Source organism: Salvelinus sp. IW2-2015, linkage group LG32 (assembly GCF_002910315.2).
Source record: "Salvelinus sp. IW2-2015 linkage group LG32, ASM291031v2, whole genome shotgun sequence".
NCBI classification, from domain to species: domain Eukaryota; kingdom Metazoa; phylum Chordata; class Actinopteri; order Salmoniformes; family Salmonidae; genus Salvelinus; species Salvelinus sp. IW2-2015.
Genome location: NC_036871.1, coordinates 33,393,719 through 33,400,446, shown reverse-complemented (window position 1 = coordinate 33,400,446; position 6,728 = coordinate 33,393,719). Strand labels below are relative to the sequence as shown.

The window sequence follows — 6,728 nt, the reverse complement described above, 5'->3', positions numbered from 1 at the left end:
CAACCACATCAGGGGAATGATCTTTACTGTGGGGTTATACAACAACATGGGATGATCTTTACTGTGGTTATGCACAACAAATTAGGGCAGGATCTTTTACTGTGGGTTATTTACAACACATTAGGGCATGGATCTTTTACTTGTGGGTTATACAACATTAGGGGATGATCTTACTGTGGTTATACAACACATTTAGGGATGATCTTTTACTGTGGGTTATTCAACAACATTACTGGCATGATCTTTTCATCAGTCTATTCGGAGCCATTATCGACGTCAGTGGGTTTTGTCCAACATGTCCTTGGACTATCATGCCACAGATCATACTCTGGACCTGTTTTGTCCATGGAATAAATGGTTGTAATCTGTTAATGTTTTTCCACATATTTCTGGACTATCGGGACCACCATTTCTATTACGTTGCAATCGCAACAATAATCTGCTCAGACCCCAACAAGGAGCTCAAAAGTCTGCATTAATAACTTCTAGAAAAAACCAAAAATTCCTTGATGCACCCTTCAGGACTCCTTTGCCTACCCAAGGACGTCAGAGGACAAAAATCAGTTAACCACCTAACTGAGGACTCAATTTTAACCATTGCGCAATACCTAATTGCAGTTGCACCCCTAAAACGACAAAACATTTGTTGCATAAAACTTAGCTCCCTGGTCATTACAAAAATACCGAGCTTTGTAGCAAAGCTTATCCAGGAAATTGGAACGGAATGGGCCACGCCCAACTGGAAGTCTTCCGACTAGCTTTGGAATTGGAAGACAGTAGTGCCCAGTACGAAGAGCCCTCACTTGCTGCTCGCTCATCCACTCTTTCCAACTTAATCGAGGAAATAGAACCATCCAAAATTTCTTTTTATACTGTGCCCGAACTAACTAAAAAAGCGGCCATTCCCAAGAGAGGATTGCTTTTACTTCAGCAGTTAATAATTCACTGGAACTTCTTTGAGGGAAGGATCATGACCATTAGAAAGCAATTACGGACCTCCTCTTTGAATCATGGGTATTTCCTTCCAGAGGCTTAGCTGTCCTGGATCTGCACAGCTCTGCGAGGGCTAGAGGATCGGGTGGTGAGGAAGACACTTAAGTGTTTTTAGTACTATATCTCCTTTAACAATGATAGAAAATAATCATGGCTCGTAAACTTCAAGCTTGCACTAACTGGATTCCTATTCCTTACTAAATGCTGAAGGACCTGCTTTCCGTGTGGCTTGGCCCTCTATGTTATGAACATAATAAGAGGCTTCTCTATCAACGGATGTGTGACCAACGCACTAAAAGTGGGCAGTGGATTAAAGAAGCCGTCTCTTGGAAAAAAAGCCAAACCTTGACCCGAAAATATAAAAAAACTATCGGCCTTAATAATCGAAATCTTTCCATTCTCTCAATAGATTTTAGCACAAAAGCTGTATGCGCAGGCCAACTCCTGCTGTCTGAAGGACATAAGTTTAATGTAATACGAAGCTTCAGTCTGGTGTTTAGACCCACATCATAGCACTGAGACTGCACTTTGTGAATGGTTGGTAAAATGACCGTTTAAATAGGCGTTCAGACCGAGGCTCTGTCTGGTGTCTCGTGTACTAGACCTTAGTGCTGCCATTTTGACCACTCGATCACCACCATTTTTATGGAGGACCTGGAAACCCAAAATTGGTCTAACACGGACAGTTCTTGGCACTGGTTTAGATTTAACCTGTCGGAAAGATTCAGTTTGGTTCTCTGTGAATGGAGTCTGTCCTCTGACAAATCAATGTACTTTCGGTAAGTTCTCAAGGTTTTCCGTTTTTTAGGACCACTTATTGTTTTCATGTATATATTTTATCTTGGGGATGTTTATTCGAAAATCATTAATGTTAACTTTCCACTGCTATAGCGGATGACACACGCTGTACCATTCCATGAAACATGGTGAAGCCCAATTTGCCCTCGCTAGAAGCCTGTGTTTCAGAATAGGGACGTGGTGCTGAAAACTTTCTACTTTTAACCGGGACAAAAACAGAGATGTTGTTCTAGGCTCCAAAGAAACAAAAGAGATCTTCTTGTGTAAATCTGACAAATTCATCATTGCATGTTGTTAAACATCGTCTAAATAACTGTGAAGGACCTCAGGGCGTTACTCTTGACCACTTGATCTCTCGTTTTGCGAACATTCAAGGACTGTTTCAACGGGACCAGCTTTTTTCATCTACGTAACATGCTCATAGAATTTTCTGTTCCAAAAATGATTGCAGCATAAAATTAATCCAGTGCATTTTGGTTACCTTACTAGGTTGACTACTGCAATGCTCTACTTTCCGGTACCGGATATAAAGCACTAAATAATTACTTCAGTTAGTGCTAAATGACGGCTGCTGCTAGAATCTCTGACCTTAGAACAAGAAAATATTGATCATTTACTCCCAGTGCTAGTTCTCCCTTATTACACTGGGCTTCCCTTGTTTAAGCAAGGGCGCTGATTTCAAAGGTATTTACTTGTAACCGTACTAAAGCGTTTACATGGGCTTGTGCTACCTATCTTTCCGAGTTGGTCCGGCCTGACATACCAATCGTACGCTACGGTCACAAGGGACGCAGGGCCTCCTAAAAAAAAAAATTTTGTCCCTAGAATTCTAAGCAAACAGCGGGAGGGCGGGCTTTTCTCCTATAGATCTCCATTTTTATGGAACAGTCTGCCTACCTGTGAGAGCGCAGATCATGGTCTCAACTTAAGTCTTTACTGAAGACTTATCTCTTTACAGTAGGTACATATGATTGATGTGTAAGCCATGGCCCAGGAGTGTGAAGGTGAACGGAAAGGACTGCTGGGCGAGCAATCGAACCGCCTTGCTGTCTCTGCCAGGCGGTTCCCTCTTCCACTGGGATTCTCTGCCTCTAAGCCTTGTTAAGGGCCTGGGGAGGCACTGGCCTCTTGAGGCTGCGCTGTTGCGACATTTCGCATCCCTGACGGTCACCAACGCTATGAGGATGCGTGGTGTGCGTCACTTGTCTCTGGGTTGAGTTCTGACGTGATCCTTATCTCGTAGTCTGGGTTGGCGCCCCCGCTCTGAGATTCTCATATCGTCGCGCTCGGCCATAGTGTGGCAGACCGTATGGTGGGCTTATACCACTTACGGCCCAGCGTGTATGTCTACGACGGATAGCGAGTCTCGTCCAAATAGTCGTGGTGGTAGTGTAGTGGATTACTCTCGGGTCCGGCGATGCGGGTTGGCGCACCTAAGGAGCTTCACTGTGACTCTCTGAGCTGCATCGCGATACTTGTGCTTTGGCAAAGGTGGTGGGGTTATATATTACTATTGGCCCTGTCCGGGGGGTTTCTATGCGGCTTGGAGGCGATCATGCAGCTGCTCGCTCGAGTGCGCCGCTCCTTCTCAGCCTCCAGTTGATGCTTGCAGTAGTTTAGTTTTGTCGGGGGGCTAGGAGTCAGTTTGTTACCTGGCAGTATACTTCTCGTTTTCTCCTTCCACAGCTAGATTTTATCTTTTTTTATTCAGTGTCACTGTTGTCGAATTTTAGTATCGCTCTCTCTAGTTCTTCTCGTTCTTCGCTTTCTCCTCTGAGAACTGAGCGCTTAGGACCACTACGCAGGCCTACGGGCCATGATTGACACCTTTGTGTCCACCAGTTCCGCCTGGCCGTATTGTTGCACTATTCCGTTTCATGTTCTGCCTGTGGTTGAGGACCCCATACTGTCCAGACCTGCTGTTTTCAACTTTATGAATCGGGCTATGAACAGCCACTGAGATTTTATTCCTGATTATTATTTGACCATGCTTTCCAATATTTGAAATTTTGAAATCTGGCTACCTCTATTTTTCTCCTTTCTCTCTTTTCGTTTTCTCTCGGAGCGACCTGAGCACTAGGGCCTACGTCCGGGCACTACCGGCCGTGGTGACTCCTTGTGTCCCCATCCGCTTCGGCCTTGCTGCCCTATTCCCAGTTTCAAACTGTTCTGCTTGCGGTTATCGACCCCTACCTGTCCCAGACCTGCTGTTTCAACCACTCTTAATGATCGGCTTATGAAAGCCAAACTGAATTTTATTCCTGATTATTTTTACCATGCTTGTCATGTATGGACAATTTTGAACCTTTGGCTCTATCTCTACTTTTCTCTATTCTCTCTTTTTCTTTATCTCGAGGACCTGGGCCCTGGACCATGCGTCGGGACTGCCGCCGTGGTGACTCCTTTGCTGTCCCGTCCGCCTGGCCTTGCTTGCTATTCAGGTTTCAGCTGTTCTGCTTGCGGTTTAATAGGACGCTACCTGTCCAGACCTGTTGTTTTTCAACTCTTTGCATGATCGCTATGAAAAGCCAACTGAAAATTATTCATGATTTATTATTTGACCATGCTCTGTCCTGCATGAACATTCTTTTGAACATCCTTGCATAGTTCTGTCTATATCTCCAGCCCGGCACAGCCAGAGAGGGACTTGGCCACCCTGCATCAGCCTGGTTCCTTATCTAGGTTTCTTTCCTAGGTTTTTGGCCTTTCTATCTATTTGGATTTTTCTAGCCCACCGTGTTTACACCTGGACATTCACTAGGCTGTTTCGGGGTTTTAGGCTGGGTGTCTGTTACAGCTTCGAAAGATTTAGCTTCATGTCGAAAGGGGCTATATAAAAGATAGAAGACAAAATACACACACATACCATACAGAAACTTGCCAGCACACATACTCACACATGCATGCATATCCACATACATACAACCATGCATGATGTATCGTGTGTGCGTGCGTGCGTGTGTGTGTGTGCGTGCGTGCGTGCGTGTGTGCGTGTTTGTAGTGTAGTGGGTGAACGCTGAGAGGAAAATTAAAGGCCTCAATCAGAGCTAATGACAGAGTGAGAGGAGACCCTAACCACACACACTCACACACAAACACACACTCACACACATWCATACACACACACAYACATCACACACACATTTCTGCATTGCCAGTGAGCCCTCATTTTATTGCCACTGAGGCGTGTCATCTGCCTAGCCACCTGCTTCTGCTTCACTGGGGCATCACGCATCATCATCCTGCGCCAGAATCTCCTAATAACATCATTGGGCTTTCATTCGCCCTTACTAACAGGTCCCTGGAGCCCATTAGGTCACGGTTTCCTGTCGGCCAGTGCAACTGCTATGTCCCCCATGAAAACCGTAAAGAGACAGGGCTCATAAGGCTTTTAAAAACTCCTACAACTGATGAAAACAAGAGTAAAAGAGAATGAGAAAAGAGTCTGATACCTTCAGCATGGGGTAGTGTTGTGTTCAGAGACATTTTGACAAGGTGATGACAGAGTGCTTATGTTTGTCAGGAGAGGGTAGTTTAGGGTACGGGAAGAGAAGCACACACATATTGAACACACACACACACACACAAAGGGAGACCAAGGGGATAGAGAGAGATGAAAACAAGAAGTACTTCCGTCCAGAGAGAACGATGCATACTACATGGCAAAGATAAAGAAAAGGTCAAAAAGGTCACTGATACCTGGACCAGAGAGACTGTATGGAAGCCGACTGGCACAGCACAGACATACATACACATGTACTGTACAAGCACACAAACACCATGCCTTGAGAATGTAAATGAACACCAATCGCTGTGACGACAGCCAGGTGTATAGATCGTCATAGATGTCAAGAGAGTACCGCCAGAAGGAAGTTACAATGGCGTAGAACTGGAGGAGACCTCGGCGGTGGCAAACGGTGTGTGTCTAGGTACAGGGCTTTCTTTTTTAAGGTTAGAGCCTCATTCTAAAATGGATTCAATCGTTTTTTCCCCTCGTCAATCTACACACAATACGCCATAATGACAAGGCAAAAACAGGTTTTTAGAACTGTTTGCTAATTTTTACTAATGAAAAACAGAAATACAGAAAAAATGCTGATTAATTGTAGAATAAGGCTGTAGCGTAACAAAATTTGGGGAAAGGGAAGGGGTCTGAATACTTTCTGAATGCTCTGTATGTCTTGGTCCAATGTGATGCCATCCAGACATCATCCCAAAATCCCAAACCAACAGCACGGAATTCCGATCAGCTTACGATTATTGCTGCAAAGACACAGCAATCATTCCTCACCTTCACTCTCACTCTTAAATATTTTGTCTTGCCCATTCACCCTCTGAATAGCACACATACACAATCCATGTCTCAATTGTCTTAAGGCTTAAAAATCCTTCTTTAACCTGTCCCCTCCCCTTCATCTACACTGATTGAAGTGGGTTTAACAAGTGACATCAATAAGGGATCATAGCTTTTTCACCTGGATTCACCTGGTTAGTCTATGTCATGGAAAGAGCAGGTGTCCTTAATGTTTTGTACAGTCAGTGTATGAGAGAGAGGAGATGAAGAGAGAGAAAGAGGGAGTGAGGGAAGAGAAAGAGGAATCTTGTTTTCATTAAAGGAGAAGATTGGACCAGCAGCCTGTGATCCCTGTCCATCAGAGATTCCATTATGGCAAGACAGGGCTGAGTTAACACCCGCAATGACATTCACACTCACACACACTCACACAYACACACTCACACACACATGCACGCATACCCACAATGACATTCACACACACAAACACACATACCCACAATGACATTCACACATACACACACATACCCACAGTGAAATTCACAAACAGCTCAATTCTGTTATGCCCTTTCTTTTTACTATATTTCTCTCATCAATTTCATATTTTACTGTAGGTTTTCCCCTTGTGTGGTAGAGGTGGAGA

At 44.4% G+C, this 6,728-nt stretch overlaps 1 pseudogene; it reads left to right on the top strand.

Annotated features, from left to right (window-relative positions):
- The first annotated feature begins 2,776 nt into the window (after positions 1 to 2,776).
- LOC112067897 (GTPase IMAP family member 7-like) overlaps positions 2,777 to 6,728 on the top strand; it is a 16,780-nt pseudogene continuing 12,828 nt past the window's right edge.